Raw genomic sequence first — 19,207 nt, 5'->3', positions numbered from 1 at the left:
GGGGGGGGGGGGGGGGGGGGGTTACAGGTTTGGCCGTCGGCTGGAGAACGTGCCGGAAGAGCACAGTGCGCCACCGCGGTCACAGAGTGCAGAGAGGTCAGGGGGGATTAGAGCAATTTAGCACTCATGAAAAATTAAGTTAGCGCACGCTGCAGCGCCAGGACCGGCCGGCCGGCAGCTCAGTCAGGAAGTATCATCGTGGCACAAAGAAGAGGGATTGTGTTTAACATAATGGTGTCATATAAGAGCTAAGAGCTGTGTGTTTGTGTGTGTGTGTCTGTGTGTGTGTCTGTGTCTCTCTCTGTGTGTGTGTGTGTGTGCGTGTGTGTGTCAATCGTTTCCAGTGAGCTCATTGTTTGACCGCGGTCAGGGGGAAGACGGCTACTCTTACGAGCACTTACAGTTATGGTCACTTGTAAGCGTGTCCATTTGAGGCGCTGTACATGAGTATGTTAAGTGCTCCAAAAGCGCAGGACGGTGCCAAATATGCACTGCATTTTGGAAGGTATCAGAAATAATTGAAGAGGAATTGCACACGCTACTACTGGGCTTTTGGCCAATCTGCAGAGACCAATGAGGCGTGAAATGCTTGTGGGGGGGGGGGGGGGGGTCTTTAAAAAAAAAAAGAGCTCTCTCCTCTAATGCTTACTGTATGGTTCAGCTCAAGGTCCTACGTACAGATAAAATCATTGTTTGATTTTTTTTTAAACCCACCTTAAATTAAAAATAAATATAAAACAGGACAAACAAATAAAGGAGTCGGGCGGGCCCCTGGTGCGGCTGCTAGATCAGCTGTGAAGTGTAGTTAATGGGCAATGGCTCGCTCGCCCTCCCTTCAAGGCCCTTCTGGATGCTCCCTCTCCGCTCCCCCCTCAGGACAGTGGGGGCTCAGTGGAGCGTGGCTCATACAAGGGACCGGGGCCAACAGAGTCAAGACCCCCCCCTTCTGGGCCCTCCACACCTGCCAAAATGGCTACATTCAATCAGGCATTCATGGGGCCCCCCCGCCCCCATCCCACCACCATCCAAAACAGACACACACACGCACACACCCCGGACATATGTGCAAAACATCAACAGACTACTGTTTACTACAGTACAACAGTGACCTTTTTTTTTTTTTTTAATCAACAAACATACAGTGCATACTAGTGCTAGATGGGAACTCTGGGCAGTTAATACATGTATCAAGGTCACATGCATGCATGAACACATCAACAGTATAGCACGCATATCTACAATGGCCTTGCGTGCATTCTCAACACCATCTCTCTCGCTCTCACACATACACTCACACACACACACACAACCCCCAACATAATGGTCCAGGTGCCATAAACCAGTGAGGAGAGGCCATCAATATTTTCCAATATCTATAATGAGTAAAATGCTTTACGAATGGACAACAGTCACCAGTGGGCCAGGCTGTGAAACGCCTACCAGATGGAGCATTACCTCACCGCAATCCATCTTCCAAGAGCAGTGACCAGCACGTCTCAACACTAGCACCCAAAAATATGTGGAGGTGCTAAGAGGGTCACGACTCACCCAGGACCAGTCACTTAGTTAGGGGAGTGTGTCGGAGACACTTGGGGGGTGGTGGTGGTGGTGGGGGGAGGTTCCGGAGGCAGGCAAGTGTTGCTTGCTTAGTGAATATTCCTCATCAATATTTCAGGGTGGGCGGAAATGATAAAACAACATTAAATATTTAGAGTGGAATGACACGGGCTAGAAGGAGCATCATCATCTTGTGCGCACGTTCAAAACAAAAATGCCATCAGGCGTCGTGCACTACCTACCAGCACACACACACACGCACATGCATTCCCTCTCACACACACACACACACACGCTTTCTCCCTCCCTCCCACTCTTTCTCTCATACACACAAACGTACGTGCGCACTCAAAAAATGAACCCCCAATACATGTGCACTTACACACTCCACAAAATTTCACGCATATCAACACAGCAATTAATCACACTGACACGTCTGTATTCATGCCGCACGCCCGTTAAGTGAGAGGGCACTCCAAGCCCATCCTCCCTCCTTCCCTCTCTTCCTCTCTCTTCCTCTCTCCAGGTCAACAACAGGGCCCTGACACCCTCACATCACATCCGAGGGAAATCCAAACACTAATATACAGCCCCAAGTGGATGCTCTGGGCAAAGCGTGCTAATTCCACTTCGGGATGCTGCTGCGCTCAGCTCAAGGAGAATCACAATCGCCGGAAGAGCTGATCACACAGTTTTATCTCCTCTCCTGCAAAGGGACGTGGGTGTGCAACACAAAAGATTAAAAAAAAAAAGATGCAACCCTCAGTTGGACGGTTGGATAATCTACTGGATTGGTTATTGCCCTCATTTTTATTTTGTTAAATTGCTTCCTTTTTAAAATCTAATTGTATTGTCACATGGCTGGAATGGTTGGGATCAATGAGACCCTAAAATAAAACATCTAATCCAATTATTGGCCATTCAACCACTTTAGCTCAGAGTGCACCGCAGTGGTGCAAAGAGGCAATTTCATATTGCTTACATTGGTAGGGGGGGGGGGGCAGTTGCAGAAAAGTGCCACAGCAATCTCACCAACTCACACACACATACACACACACACACACACACACACACACTCACTCACACATACACATACACAGACATATACGTTGACGGGAGGAGCAAAAACACTACTGCTACTTTCATAAGAGTGTCCCTCACACGCACACAAACACACACTATTCACCTGAAAACAGTCATGGCAGACAGGGGGGGAAGCAGCTTAGCTTACCGTGGTATAGTCCTTCCATGAAAGAGCCAGCCAGCAAGCGAGCGAGAGACACAGAGAGAGAGACAGAGAGAGAGAGAGAGAGAGAGAGAGAGAGAGAGGCAGAGAGAGTCGTGCTCCAAGGGTCTGAGCGAGTGCACTGTGATATTATCCCACAGATCTGTTCCTGAGCACACAAAGAGCCGTGAGTGGATCTCCCATGTGCCGCTCTGCCCTCTCGTTCTCACCAGCCTCAACCACGCTAATAACAAGTCACTCCTGCCATGGAGGACAGCCTTTCCCGGTCTCCTGCAGATGGAAATCTCGGTGTGTACGCGAGAGCGAGAGTCTGTGTGTGTGTGTGTGTGTATGTGTGTGAGGGTGAGCGAGCGTGCGTGTGCGCGAGAGAGTACGCACACACGGCAAACCGACAGCCTTCAAATGAGAAAGGAGGGGGAGGAGGAAACAAGAGGAAAGGGGGGGGAGAGAGGGAGCAAGAGAGAGGGCGGGAGAGAGAGAAGGAAGGGAGAGGGCGGAGGGGGGGGGGGGCTTTTGTCTCTGATTTGGAGCCCGGGGGAAGAGGGAGGAGAGAGAAAGAGAGAGAGAGAGAGAGAGGAAGGAAGAGAAGGAACCGAAGGGAAAAGGAAGGAAGAGAGTAACAGAGAGAGAGAGGAGAGAGAGAGAGAGAGAAGGAAAAGCAGGAGACTGATAAGAAACAGAGCAGAAGGGAGTCCGAGAGCAAGTTGGGAGAACCAGTGAGACACAGATCACGAGAGATAGTGTGTGTGTGAGGGAGAGAGAGACAGAGAGACTAAGAGAAAGACAAAAGGTGGGGGAGAATCACATGTCGGACACATAAAAGCCCATCCATCACTGGGTGCCCATTAGCTGTGCTGGCTAGAGAGAAGGAAAGAGAGGGAGAGAGAGAGGGAGAGAGAGAGGGAGAGAGACATCCATCTTCAGCTTCAGAAGCTCTGCTAGCCACTGCTAATGTTGCTACCCCAAACATCAACAATTCTGGATTGCTACAATACTAGCAAGGACCCATCCAGTTGCATGGTTTGGCTGCGCAAGTTCTTCCTAATGTCCAACCGTCCACTAGCAATACATAAATAAATAAACAAACTAGTAAATAATTAAATAAACAGAGAGGGGCTGGGAGGGAATTAAAGGCAGATTACGGTTGGGGTGGTGGTGGTGGGAGGATTTGAGTGGGGTTCGGATCACTGCGATGTCTGCCATATTTCTGTCCTCGAAATCTAATCTCCTCAAAACGGCCCTTGGCGACTCATCAATCGGGCCCTTGTTTTGAGCGCTGCTGGCAGCAGAGCTGACCTGGTCAGACTGCACGTGAAGTGGTGGGCAGCCGCAGGCTAGTAGCAGAGCCAGGAGTACAGCGGCATTCCCCATTCCCTCCTGGCTGATTGACACGTGGCCTAGTTTTAGGGAAGCCTGGGATTAGACTTAAGAGGCACGGAACTGGAGGAGTGGTGAGGAGGAACACACACGTCAACGACCAGCGTGGGAGTGTGTGAATGCTGCTTGTGAAAAAACCCGCACATTCTGGACACGGTAACAGCTTGAACCTGTAGACACGAGGGAAAATGTAGGCTAGCACTTGTAGAGCTATTGATCTGGGATCTAAAATACACACAAAGATCATCTGTTTCACTGTCGACGTGATGATGTAGGCCAATCCTGACGAAGAAAGTAGGTTAGAAGGTTACACACTAGAAGCTTACACTACGCTCCGTCGTTCAAAAATCACTGTACGCCCAGATGGATTGAAAATAGACTTTTTATCTCTCCCCAGGCTGCAAGTCACAGCTGTACTTACAACTCCGCTCCACAGCCCCTGGACAATACAAACAGTCTGACGCAGTGCAAGGGAGTGGAAGAGAGAGAGAGAGAGAGAAAAAAAAGATATTCACCCTGCCTTCTTATCTGCTTTAACCAAGCATGCGGCGTGACAAAAAGATCAGCTCAGGTTGCTGAGGGGCTGAATTTAAATTCCCTTTCCTCCCTATTTGGCATGTGGAGAAAGTAGAGCTAATGTTGTGGTGGGGGGTTGTTTTTTCACCAAGAGAAGAAATCCCTGCAGCAGGAAGCGCTAAGCTAACATGCTAACATCGCAGTACTGCTAATGGTATACGTGACCTCAGCACAGGAACAGGAATGGAACTTCCTCTAGGGCAGGGGTGTCTTCAAGGCCCGAGGGGGAGACCCGACACTCTGCACGAGGAGGAGGAGGAGGAGATCAAAGCGGAACGACGGGAAACGCTTCCCTCCCACCGTTGCTCACTCGCTCCCCAGCAACGAAAAAAAAAAAAAAAAAAATGGCCCCTGGTGTTCCTGCACGCGAGGCTAGAGCCAAACATAATGACATGGCTTTACATATGCTTCAGTTTAGTGGCAGTCTTGTCATTTTGCACTGCCTGATTGTTTGCTTTTCTGTATAAATTAAGTCACTTGCTTTGATAGTTTAAATGCACACTGTACATGACCAATTGCACTGATTCAACAGAATTAATATCATACACACAGAGAAGACAGGAGAAGGAGAAGAAAACCATGACACACTGTACTAAATATTTCCAAGCCTCTTAAAAATTACATGGGGCAAAACATTTGGTTTGAGTCAAGCACAAAAATATCACGGAAGGCGGGTACAATTTCAGAGGAAGCCAAAAAGCATCTGTATTCTTTTTTAAAGTATGAAAATAGAACCTTGAAACATAACCACAACTCTAATGGGTTCTTTCAAAGTGTCTTTGTTCCATTCTCATAATTAATATATTAAACATAAAAAAAAGTCTCCTCTTGCTGTTGCATTTCAGAATGGCTTATATTTTCCTTCAAGATTCTAACCAAATCCAACCGACCAGATCATTTTCCATGGTCACACAAACTTCAATAGACTCCGGTAAGAAAGAAACCAAAGACAGAGACAGTGCCAACTGTGCACTTTGGGCAAGCCCCGCGGCAACAGTTCTGTAGAAATCCCCAGCGTCATCTAAGACTAAATACGGCAGAAGGTGTGATTTTAATTACCCTGACACAAGTGTGTTTAAATGGCCGACAGCCAGCAAGCCGATGACGGACGCATTCAAATTATACTGCTCGGGGAAACACAGTCTTATTCAAATCACTTTTGGGGAGGACAGGTAGGCCCTTGATGAAGTCCCTGCTTACAGTGGTGAAAATGAGGAAGAGCACATGAGTACTACGAGCTGAGCAGAGAAGAAACTCTCGGAGCGAGAAGTTCTTGAACGACCTCCAACCAAGCAGCTTTTAAAACCAGGGTTGGGAGAGCTTGTGCTGCTTCTGATTCTAAGGCAATGTTTACTCATTAAGAGTGATTGAGGCATGGAATTTGTGCGGTGCAATAGTCATGCTCTTCAATTTCGACATAAACTGGCGTTTGTGTTAAAAACGTATATCATTTGTGTTGATTGACTGTGTTTGAAAATATGAGTAAAAAAAACATCCTTCTTCAGAATCACTCTGCTTGCATGGCGTGGAATAGAGATGGATTTAAAAATGATTCCACTGGTTGAAATGAATTGATGGGAAAGTGTTTCACTTATCCAACAATGAAAAGTACACACCAATAAAACCTGAGTGTGCTCACCAATTAAACACAGCGTGCTGGCCGCCGAGCAATTTTCAAATGCGATCCATAAATACTCCACTCTGCTAATGTTTTTGGCTTTCCTTTTCCGAGTGCATGTGCCACCATATCTCTTCCTTTATAGAGACAACAAATCAAAAGCCTTCCCCAAATTATATTTTAAGTTGTATTCATTCACGCTTCGGGTCCACAGGGAGTCCTCATCTCATTAGTGGACTGGTTGTGTGAAAACGCTGAGGGTGCTACAGAAGTGTGCTACACTTTCAGAGGAGAACTATTCACGACATTTCCAGTGGGGTTTTCAGTTAACGGTATTCTAAAAACCCTGGATGCCTCCAGCAAATACACAAAGAAGTGTTTTCCCTTTCATCACACTCAAGCGGCGGCTGTGGCACGCTAAATTTGGGCTTCTTTTATCGACCTTGACACCAAAATGCCTCCTGCTGCTGTTTGACTGACTTGACAAACCTGTAGAGGAGGGGGGGGGGGGGTCTCACTCTCACACACATGGGCTATATGCGCACACACACACACACACACACACACACACACACACACATACACAGTCACACACAAACACACACACACACACACACACACACACAGGCTTCAAACAAAATAAATGAGGCTGAGTGCACTCCATCTCTACAGACAAGCAGAGCAAATCTTTCCAGACAAGCACACTCCTGAGGACATAAAACTGAACAAGGCCAGTAGGGGTCCACTGTGCCGCTGCAGCAGACAAATTTGAGCTTGATTTGGTTTGTTGAAGCTAAGCAGCATGACATTCAAGCTCTCTTGCGTGGGGAGACCAAAACTTTATTCTTTTTTTAAATGTGTTTATTTGTTACATGGTTGTTTAGCACTATTCAATCTCCCACAACAACGCAAAGCAAATCAGGGGGTTTAGCCTAGTTTGAATTTGAAAGGCCCATCTGTGGACATGTGCGGCAGCTTCACGTGTAGGTGTGCAGCTCACCTCCAAAAAGTTGCCTGCCTGCCTGCCTGCCTGCCCGCCTTTCAAAAGTCTGAATGGAAGACAAATGTGTGTCACTCCTTGTGCCAATTTCTCCTGTGAATAAAAGCCTCCGCTCAATTTTGCAGCCAACTTCTCAAGTAGGCCTATCCTTCCCTTGTGAGAACCAAACAATGTTTGTGTAATGGCCCGTGATTGTATTTAGCTAATTCGCTTGTCTCTCAGATATCTGTACAACATCCAGAAGATTAAACATTTCAGAGCTTCTTGACCTTTCTGCTCATCAGGGAAAAAATCAGCTGCTCAAGGTTACCCTAGCAGCAACAGGAGGCTCAGCTCCGGTCCACTCCTTCTAGAACTATATAAAATTCAAACAGATTAGCATTCCATTTGCAGGGAGTCCAAGCATTGTGACAGGCAGCGGAACGGAGAATAAAAGCTTCTTAATCACACACTCCGGAGATTAGCGAACACGGCTCCCTCAAGAGTGCACTTTCCTCCTCCGCTACCTTTTTTTTCCTGCTGCCAAAAAACACCTGACTGTTGGTTCAGCTGCGGCTAACTGCTTTTGTTACGGGCTATATATAGTCGAGATATGGCCAGCAATATCACAGGAATGGACGATATGGCTTAGGATACAGAGACGATGAGGTGAGAAGAAGAAAGTGAGGAGGGCAAGTGAGAGAGATGGAGGGAGACAGAAACAGAAAGAGAGTTAACTTGACAGTAAGGGGGCATGACAGTGTAGGTAAGCTACCCCTGGATAGGATCCAGGAAGGTTCATGAAGACCTCAGTGTTCCACAGAGGCAGGGCTTGGTGACAGGCTGACAGTGCCCACTAGTGGCAGAGTATTTTCTGGCCTCAACCTCCCTGGCAGTGAGGCAGGCTACAGTGGCTCTGGTCTCTGTGAGGCACGAGAAACACAGATGCTCAATGACTCGGGCCCTGCCAGCCACAGCAACTGCGCTGCCAGTCAGTCACTAAGCAATGAGCCTGTCCAGAGACTCACCAAGACATGAGGATCACCATACTGTAGCAACAACTCTACAGGCCTAGTCTGGTTTTCACCGTACTTAACTCAATTTTTCAAGATTGGCGAGGCTGCACTTTGTTTCTACTGCACTTCGCGTCGTTTAAGTTTTGTTATCGTTACGTCACCGGCCAATAGCGCGCCAGGACTAGAGTATGGCCGTTTCTGATTGGAGCCAAAGGTTATGGCAGTAAACAGAGGATATAGGATATAGAGGATAATTCAAATTCCCCGGAAGTTCAGGCAGGGATCACCCAGCCTACTACAGGCCATATCTGAACAGGACATGAGGCCCACTAAGAATAGGCCTAGAAAACCTGTACCTTTAATGTCTCTCTCTCTCTCTCTCTCTCGCTCTCTCTCTCTCTCTCTTTAGAGAGGGATGGCAACAGTGACACTTCAAACAATGAAACTGGGGGATTCTGAAATCAACGCCATCCAAATCCAACTGCTTCAAATGCCATGCAGTTTTGTTTGACAAATAACAAGACATACAAACAGAATACACCAAAGGAAAAATGAAAAATAGTCCATCAAACTTCAGTTCTTTCAACAAATCTTCAAACCGGTATCAGATCATTCTATGAAAGCTCTATCAAAGCACAGAGGAGCTGTAACCCAACACTAGCTAGTTCTCCTCCACCCTGGAACATTAATGGCTTCTGCATCTTTGCCATAACTGTAATGGCCATTTTCCATTAAGTCTTTTTCTTCTTTCTCTGTTTCTTCAGAGTCTTCTCTTTCTGAAGTCATCCACCTCCCCAGACCCCATCCCTCCTGTCTCCGAACGTTAGCTGATATCCAGATCGGGGCGAGCAGAGTTTACATCATCTGATTAGCCTAGCAGACGCCAAGCGCTCGCCTTCGTTTCAGGGCCCCTGGCAGGGCCATGTGTTGAGTAAACTTTCGGCTCGCTCGAGCTAAGATGGAATTCGGTATCCTTAATATCCTTGTATAAATGAACAGAGCTGTGTTTGTTTCCTCTCCAAAAAGTGCCATGTTGAGAGAGGGATGGAGATGGAGAGAGAGAGAGAGCGAGAGGTGAGCAAGTGAATGGAAAGAGACCCCGGAGACAGAGAGGGAGAGAGAGAGACAGAGAGAGAGAGAGAGAGTGCATATGAGAGCTAGAGAGACGGGGATAAGGGCCCAGCTACTGCACTGCGGGCTCAGGGAAAAAGGTATTTCTCACTGTACCTAGAGGGCCCTGTGGGGCCTTGGGAGAGGTGGGGGCCGGCTAGTGGGCCACAAGGCCTCCACTGTGTGCCGTAGCCCGACAACCGGAGACAGGCGTGTCATTCAGCACACAAACAGCCTCCCAGTGGAGCAGCCCCCACAGTCTATGCACAGACTCCTTCTTTTTCCCTATGCGCTCTCTCTCTCTCTCTCTCTCTCTCTCTCTCCCCTTCTCCTTCTCCCTCTCGCTATCCTCTTCTCTGCTTTTGAGACGGGGAGCGATAACTACTGATAGTGGCTTGCACAGTGTCTTCTCTTGTTTCTTCTCTCCGTTCTCTGTAGCTCCACATCTTCCAGTGACTCATGGCTGCATAATCACACACTCCATCTCCAGACGCTTAACAAGAGCACCCCTTAGCCCCCACCTCTATCCCCAACTCTCTACCCTTCGACCCCCCCCATCCCCCACCCCCATCCCCCCCCCCCCCCCCCCCATCTTCATCACCATGGCAATCCGTGAGTCAAATGACCCGGGAGCACGTACGAACCCAAAAGAGATGTTCCAGACCAAATTTAGGCGACTAAAGCAGTCGAGGAGTTGAACCACAGGGCTTGCTTTCTTCCATCCGTGCACACTTTTGTCATCAAGCGTGTAGATACAGGCCAGAACATGATACGGTGGGACCGCAAGAGCAAGACAAAGCTTTTCTTTCCATGGCTAATAATGGGTTGTTTGCTTTCTTTTTGAGAGGGGGGGAACTCTGTGGCTAGGAGACAGTTCCCTGCGGTTATTCGACCAAATTATCTGCCTCGACTCAACAGTCTCCTGGGCCTGTACAGTGAGTCAGTAGTTTCAGGTGTACATGGGAAAGAGGACATTATGCAGCCATGAGCAATGAGCATGCACACTAGCATACTCATATAGGCACACTATATGCATACACACATTTCCATGGTGACACAACAGTCACTCTATATCACATCTGAGTTACTACTGTACATGTATATTCAACACATATATCTGACCACAGATACAATTAGCTGCATAGCTAACTTAGGAGTTGTACTGTACATGGTCCCTGTCAAATGAACTAAAAAAATATAACAAGATGGATGCATGTCTGCTGTATACACACAAACATAAAATCTATGTGTGTGTCTGTGAGGGCATAATATGCACGCACACACACACACAGCTGTAGCTAATCAACTTGTCCACAGTAGTAGTAAACTGAGGCACACGGACACACTGCTTCAGAGGTGAAAGCAGAAGCACACTTTCCTTCGCCAGCGGCACCGCTACGCTCCTTCACCTTTCCGGCGCCACTGGCGTGGCAGGTGACATGTGTCTGGCGGACGGGACAGGGGCAAGGCCCAGCCAGGGGGCTGGCTTAATCACCGAGGAGACAGAGCGCCATCTCAGCCCCGTCTGGCCGGAGAAGCAGGCCAGCTCTCCGGTGAGTTCGGCGCCGCTCGCCAAACGACCGCGGGGCCAATAAAAACGCTCGCGGGTCCAACAGATTTCTGGAGCATGGGGTTCAGGCGGATCCGCCGCGTGCTCCCTAGACGGCCACGCGATGGGTAAACACAGTCTCTCAAGTCGTTTCATTAGCAGAGTAAACACGTCTGTTTAACATCACTTCCACAGCAGGGTAGTGTCTGGCTGGATGGTTCCTGTATAAATGGACGAATTCAATCGAATTCACTGCACCCCCGAGATTCTACTGTACTTCTGGGTTGTGGAGCTGCCACGTCTCAGAAACAAACCTCAGTAAAAGGGGGGGCTAGTCCTTCACAAGGCCCCTCCCGACGTCTTCACAACCACGTGGAGAATGGACATCCAGCCAGAGACCTTCCTTTTGACCTCTCTCAATCAATCATCATGCCAGATAGCTGCTCCATATAGGTCTTAGTTTCAGAGGGGGGGGAGGGAGAGGGGGGGGGCGGTGGTGGAGGAGATGAAGTCACCTCTTCCAGCATGTTGTTGTAAGAGTTTGGTCTGTGTGTTTCCGTGTGTGTGTGTGTGAGCAAGTGTGTCGGTGATTGCGTCCTCTTGATTACATCGGAGCTGGGGTTGAGTGAGTGTGTGTGAGTGTGAGCGTGAGTGTGAGCGTGTGTGTGTGTGTGTTTCTCTGTGTTGTGTACTGCTTGCACATTTGAGTGAGTGTGCACATATGGAAGATTTGGGGTGTGAGTGTGAGTGTGAGTGTGAGTGTGTGTGGGTGTTTGGAGTGTGGGTGTGGGGGGTTGGCTAGGTCGTCTCTGGCTTTTTTAAACTGCGCAGCAAGAGCCCGGAGGACAGAGTGTTATGGAGTATGAGGTCACTTCCCCCCATTGTGTGCGTCCCCTGGGCGGCTCTTCAGGCTGGGCTGAACGTTCACACACACACACACACACACACACACACACACACACACACACACACACACACACACACACACACACACACACACACACACACACACAGAGAGAGATCACATTCCGAAGTGCACCGCATTGTGACTGTGGCGTGCAGGAGGGAGAGACACACTATTTCTGCGGTCTGTTTTACAGTGCAAAGCCACAAGTATATTTCCACAGGGGGAGAACGTCCGCGTCCAGGTCTGTGAAAAAGAGGGGGTCCTTGTGTAGGAGAAAACATGTCTACCACATGCCATATTTCCAATTGCAGCAACAACAAAAAAACACACAGTTTATGTATGTTTAAATGAACTAGCACATGTGAATACTGAACAGTCATGAAGGTGTTGCAGAGCTTGCTGCCCACTCATTCGTAAAGGCCTTTCACTGCACAATCGCAAAACAGAGACATTAACCTAGAAACATAAACGTTGTGACAGTATTATGAAAAAAAATGAGTGTGGCACGTACCCGTTTCTCACCCAGCCAAAGACACTATTAGTATTCACGACTTCACAGGGGCTCCTGAAATAGAGCAGAATTCATGTTTTGGTAATGATTCCCAAGTCGACACAACAGCGCGCGCGAACGCGCGAGGAGAGAGAGGAAGCGCACCCTCAGGCTGTGTGACTCAAAGCCGTTACAACCGGGCCTCTAAAACATTCCCTTCCTGTCAGAAGAACTGAAATACGTCCACAACGGAGCCAGTCGACTAATTGGACTGGGGAGGGAAAATATCACCAGCCGCGGCGATACTTTTACTGTAGTAAAACGGCCATAAAACACTGATGTCAGCCTCTTCAGGATGGATTGTCGGTGAATCAGTAAACGCCGTGATGGGACAAATTCCTTCCTTCCCTATGTATTGTTGGTGAATCAGTAAGTGCAACACATTCATTCCAGCTGTCTCAAATGAAAGACCTTGTCTACAGTCTGAAGAATGACCCATTGTCCATTTATGACGCGAATACTGACAAATTATGAATCCAGATTACAGGTGAGGAAATGAGAATATAACAGCCTTTTTAAAAAATGTAACATTCAGTTAAATATACTGAACTCACATCATCACAAACTGCTTTAGGAAAGATAAATGATTTATAATGGAGGTTTATGAACTGTGGTAAGGTGTCGCCTTTCACAAATATCAAGATAAGGCGGAAATGGCCGTTTAGCTCCTGAAGGGGCAGAGAGGGAGAGAGAGATAGCAGGGCTGCAAAAGGCGGAATGGACAGAGAGAGAGAGAGAGAGAGAGAGAGAGATGGAGAGGAAAAGAGAGAAGGTGGGGATGGAAGGAGGGAGGGAAGGAGGGAGACACAACAGGGTGCCAGGCAGATATGAAAAGCCTGCACTTCCTTATCTTTCAGCACACCTGCTGTAATTTTCACTGCCGTGTCTCTGGTGGACGCGGACGAATTTTCACCGCCTTCGGGTGCTCAGCACATCGAATGAGACACGTAGGCCCAACCGGCGCCTGCCCTTTCTCTCGCTCTCTCTCTTGCAGCCAAACCACGGCAAAAGTCGAGAGAATCAGGTGTTGGAAGCAGAAAATAAGACACGGCTTCTTGGATTGACGGCCGTGAGATGTCTTGTCCAATTACAAGCCTGTTTGGAGAGACACGGATGAGAGTGAATTTATTCTACATGCCACTGATGTGTTCCGACAGTGGCCAATGAAAATGGCACAGCTCTAGTATGCTGGCGTTGGGACTATGATAATTGGGGTGGATAAATGATCAGAGCATGAAAAAGAAGACTTCTTTCAAATGTTGCATCTGTATCCTATGACATCTCTCTGGAAGACATACTTTTTTTTTTTATCTAAGGCCTTGAAGCAGACTTTGTGATGTCTTCATGTACACATGCTACTAAAATTCGTCACCTTCCAAATGAAAGAAAGTTATTAAACCATCACCTTTAGATTGGTGCCATCATGTAACCAACTTTGTGGATCACAGTGTAGTAGCCTCCAAACAAAACAAAACAAAAGACCAAACAAAATCCTTATCTAGGTGAAATGCGTTTGCCAGTCAAGAGTAAGCTGACACAAAAGTTGAAGAGGGGTCCCTTTTTTTTTATTACCCAAAGATGCCTGCCCGAGACGGCTGGGTTGCTGGGTAAATTTAGCATGCTCTGCCTGAAGTGTCACTTCAGTTGTCTGCCATCGCTGTTTATTTATGGGTGGGCCGGAGGGTCTGGAGCTGGAGACACCTCGGTTGGGTTTCAGGGCCAAGGTGTCATCCACCCACACCATCCACCCACACCATCCGCCCACACCACCCACCCACACTCCATAGCTTTGTGCATCGGTGAACATCTGCAGTTGCTTCATGCTGACTTGACTTAACTTCCCGAAATAGGACGGCAAGGTGAAAACAGCGAATCTGGAGATGGCAGAGTGGCTATGTGAGCTGTGCCAAAGAGTGTTGAAGGTGAAATCAAATCTGTGTGTGTGTGTGTGTGTGTGTGTGTGTGTGTGTGTGTGTGAGGAGGGGCACAGAAGAGGGCACAAGAAGATGCTGAGTGTGAAATATAGAAAATAAAAAAACATACAAAAAAAATCTATTTCAACAAAAACTAATATAAATGTGGAGATAGTCAGCTACTGCATTTTCTCCTCTGGAGATTATGATCGATGTGCATTTTCCAGAAATGGCCGTACATCATAATCACACTCGCTGCTCAGAGGAGAGTGTTTCCCTGACGGTGAAGGCAGAGGTGAGGAGGAGGCTTTCCTCCCTGCAGACCTGTAACCAGGATGCAGTAGAGACAGGGGCATAGTGCTCCCGGAGAGAGAGAGAGAGAGAGAGAGAGAGAGAGAGAGAGAGAGAGAGAGAGAGAGCTAAAGATAGAGATTGGAGATGGTCGACCCCAGGGAGTCAGATCCTAATCCTTTCAGGGTTTGAGTTAGTGCTGCAAGAATTAACTGATTAATCTAATAGACGACTATTTTGGTAACGGTTCATTGGTTTGTGTCCTTTTTAAAACTACCTCAAAATTCTCTGATTTGATCTTTTTTTACATTTTTAGATGAACTTACTGCTCTATGACACTAAGCTTGTGAAAAAGTATTGATAGTTGCAAATACTCTCGTTGCAATACTCTCTTCCATGTAATATTTTAAAATAGATTTTTTATTTATTGGTGTATAATGTTTTAACTTATTATGTAACGATCAAATGCACAAATCAAATTAATTCAAACCAATAGCAGTCTATCTTTTCGCCCCAGATGGGGGTTTTGAGTGTTCTAGAAGATTCTAAATATGATCTTGAGGTATCCTCTAACATAAATGCCTTCTGTCATCACAAGTAGACTTGAACATCAATAGTTGGGTGCCTTGAATCATGCCACAGGCCCATCTGTCACTTGAAGAGACTTCAGGGAGACCTCTGGCATAAGCTTCCTCCATTACTGGCTAAGAGGTAAGCGCTAAGAGGAAAAACTGGTCTATAATTGTTCCTCTATGCTCCTGCAGTCTTCCTGTATCAGTAGAGTGTGAATGCAGGTGTTTGGAACTCCTTGAGGGGGTGAGGCAGAACAGTAGCCTTTGTGTTCAGTCTGATGGAAAACACCCTTTTTATAGCACGGCCTCTCTTTTTTTTTATTCCTATTCAGTTCATCTAAGGGAAAATTACGCCTGTGCTCGAGGTGAAATTTGACCTTGACAATTGCATTTCTTCCCAAACATGGCGTGAGCAACAGACAGTGAAGAAGTTTACGGCTTTATGGGCAACTCTGGAGGTCTCCCAGGTGTTAATCTCCCTTTAAAGGGTGACTGTGGAAAGAGAGTGACCCGACCTTGCTTGTCTTACCTCCTTTCAGGGCAACAACGTTAGTAGACTACGGACCACGTGCCAAGAACTCAATGAAACTTTCCGGGTTCTCTGTACCCATAAATGATTTTACACAACACCATTCCATACAAAGACCTTTTGTAGACAACACCATTTCATAACGTAAAACTATACTACAAATTTGATATCCTCTCTACACCCAAATACCTTTAAGTGACTCCTCTTGGACCCCTCCAACAAGATAAAAAGAATACTAAAGAGGTCTAGACTGCACCTTTATTTCCAAAAGCATGTGCAGTTCCTATGAGAAGCAAACAATCCAAATCTCAAATCCAACAGCCCAGTTTCATGCCCCTCACCCCTACAGAGTCAGGTAGGCAGGAAATGCCTAGCTGGGAAGCAGCTTCGTGTGTACTGTAGTGAGGGTCTGGGAGACTTGAACTCAACTTCCTGTTAGCCGCCTCTCAGGTCTGCACTGCTTGCCAGCACAAGCAAGCGAGAGCACACTAGGTCCATTAAAGCACTGAGCAAGAGAAGGACATGGAGGTTCGTGAGAGGGGGGGGGGGTTGGTTCCTTAAATGAAATTACTGTACTTGATTCCTCACCCCGTAAAGTAATCTGCCCTAAGAGAAAAAGAAGTTTACCTGCACAAAGGACAGACTCACGGAGACAAACGTGGGAAGACTGAGGCTAATTTGTTTGCATTGGTTCAGATTTAACGCTGACAAGATTAACTGCACAAATCCTCAAGGAAACGTATAACGTATGGTCACAGTATAGATTACCATGACACATGGAAATGTATACCACACAGAGAGGGAAAAAATGAGGCCCACTCCAGTCAATTAGGCACACTCTTTCAACATTTGGTTTCACTTTCGCCAAATCTCAAGAAGATCCAAGTTAGGGGCTGGCAGTAATCATTAGCAAAATCCAAGCACTAAAGCTACTGTTCTGTTTTGTCTGTTAAAACCACTCCTCAAAAGAGCCTCTCCCCTGGCAGGAAACAGCAGCCATCTCTGGGGAAGGAGGAGAGAGCTCCTCCATCATACTCAGTGGACTGACTCCTCTCTTTGGCAATGTCAGAAGCTCCTTGCCTGTGCGTGCACCCCACCCCCCTCGCCTCCCCAAGCCAGCTCCATCTGACGGACAGGTTCAGGAGAGTAAATAGATTCCACCAGTCGCTACTGCCAGTCTGGGCTTTTAAGAGAGTCATTCAGCCTTCCTCTCTCCCCGCTGGTTCTGCATTGTTGCAGTCAGCATGTTATTACCTGCTGTCATGGGACTGAGTGGCAAATGGCAGAGCGGCCCATCCATCGCCATGAGTGATTCCATACACAACGCGCGGCGCAGGGCAACGTCGATGTGTGCATTCCCTAGAATGACAGAACCGTTGTGTGGGCGTAACCTGAATGTCACCGTGTCTGAAAACAACGAGGACACAAGACAGATGGACTCGTGATGGATCATGTACAAAGACAAGCTTTTGGAAGGAGCCGTCTACGGAGTCCTCCAACGCCGCCATATAGGCCTGCATGGGTGAAATCATCCAGATACTGCAGCGGCCTTGATCGAGCTTCCAGAGAATAAAGCGACCACAATAAGTGCATCAGCAACTGAAGTTTACTACGATGTGACTGGAGCTAATTAAAGTCGGGAGGAAACATCTGAAGGCAGCGCTATATTGTCGGGGGGGAGCGGAAACACTCAAATGCGAGGCTAATCTGTAAACATCTCTGGGAGCACGGGGTATGAAGAAGAAAAATAATTGTGTCATTTACTCACTCTGCCATGTTTGCAAGCTACAGTTGGGAGTGACGGGCATAGCAATATAGTTGGCATGGGCATGATTTTTCATAATATTAACCCAAGACCTCACACAGTTGCGAGCAAAACATGTTGGTTATAAGCAGAGCCTTTCATAACCCTGGTTGAGTATGACAGGAAAAATCAACACCATTCTGTAAGCCGCATTGGGTAGCTCACCCCCCCCACTCACACTCACTCACTCACTCAATCACACACACACACACACACACACACACACACACACACACACACACACACACACACACACACACACACACACACACACACACACACACACTACCAGACAACAAGAGCCAGTCCCTGCCGTTGAGAGGAAAAAGGCGTTTTTTCCCCTAACACTCCTGAGGGACCCTATCAGGCAGCAACATCCTGGCGCAGCAGGACACAACTGGGATGAGTGTGTGTGTGTGTGTGTGTGTGTGTGTGTGTGTGTGTGTGTGTGTGAGTTCATATAGGCTTCCTGTCGCAACGGCCCTACAAAATACATACCTTCTTCCTTCACAGCTAAAACAACACAAGTTACAATTAAGGACGGATGTCTCAAAGTCACTTCACTCCATCTGGGGCAAGGCTTTTAAAGTAGGTCTTGCCAGCCCACATTACAGAAAACATTACATTGTTTTGTTAATGTCTTGTCATAAAGAATGGGTTACTACTTAACATTTTGATGGGGTGTACTGACACTACATGAATGGACTATAACGATATGGTACTATCCAGATCTTAACTAAGGCATATGATGTAGCATTTTATCATTGATATTCAAAATTTCAGACTTAGAGAGTTTAGACTCTTAACAGTCTACTGATGGCAAACACCAATTCACTCAACTCATATAGGCCTACAAACAAGGACAGACACGTGTCTTCGAGAAAAGTATTAAAACAAACACAAGAGTAAAAGTAAACAAATGTTCTAATGCCTCTTTCGTGTGTTGTTGTGTGTTTGTTTGAGGGACAACACTGTCCCTAATAAAGATGATGGTTCCTTTATTCGCGTTATTGGTTCAAGACTGAAGTTGTCATTATAGAGTAGGCTATATTATAAAAATGACACACCGTAACTAGCTTCTGGTAAACTGAAGGCCTCGCCTGTAGGCTACAGTCAAGCGAGTCTAAAAATAATATGGCCCCGGCCTTACAGTGTACTGTAATTTCCAACGCCCCGGGGCACGGAAAATACACTATCTTACTTTCGCAAAAAGGTGCCAAACAAATGTGAAAATGACAGAGGCGATCACAGTACTTAGTTCACACTACAATGCCAGCCAAAGATACGAGTCCTAAGGCGAAGCCTGAAGTTTGAACTGGTGTAACCTTAAATACACGTTGAATGACGTTATTCAAAACGGTTCAAGGCACAAACCAGAACTGATTTTCAACTAGCCTGTTTAAGGTTGAAACTTTGCTGCTAGCACATACACAAGTCAATTTTACTTCAAAATGACTTCAATCTCCAGTCTATGGTCAAAAAACGTTCTGTGAGGAACACTCGCGCAATATGGATTTGTTCTACCTGGACAAAATGTAGCTATTAGGGATCACATTCCCAACAAGGCTACAGTGTTACTGCTAGACTGTGTTTGTAACTTCAGCTATTTGTTA

The 19,207-nt window shown here is 47.0% G+C and overlaps 1 protein-coding gene across 2 annotated transcripts in view; it reads right to left on the bottom strand.

Moving 5' to 3' along the window:
• Positions 1-19,207, bottom strand: part of ptk2aa (protein tyrosine kinase 2aa) — a 97,645-nt gene that overhangs the window by 77,991 nt on the left and 447 nt on the right. The window contains exon 2 of one of the 2 annotated variants that reach the window (XM_062530221.1): positions 12,447-12,500. The exons of the other annotated variant lie outside the window; for it this stretch is intronic. The gene's annotated coding sequence lies outside the window, so the exon portion shown is untranslated. The remainder of the gene's footprint in view (positions 1-12,446; positions 12,501-19,207) is intronic. 2 annotated transcript variants of the gene reach the window in all.

Source organism: Sardina pilchardus, chromosome 24, assembly GCF_963854185.1.
Source record: "Sardina pilchardus chromosome 24, fSarPil1.1, whole genome shotgun sequence".
NCBI lineage: Eukaryota > Metazoa > Chordata > Actinopteri > Clupeiformes > Clupeidae > Sardina > Sardina pilchardus.
Note: the sequence above shows the minus strand (reverse complement) of the source record. Positions and strands in the feature narration are given on the sequence as shown.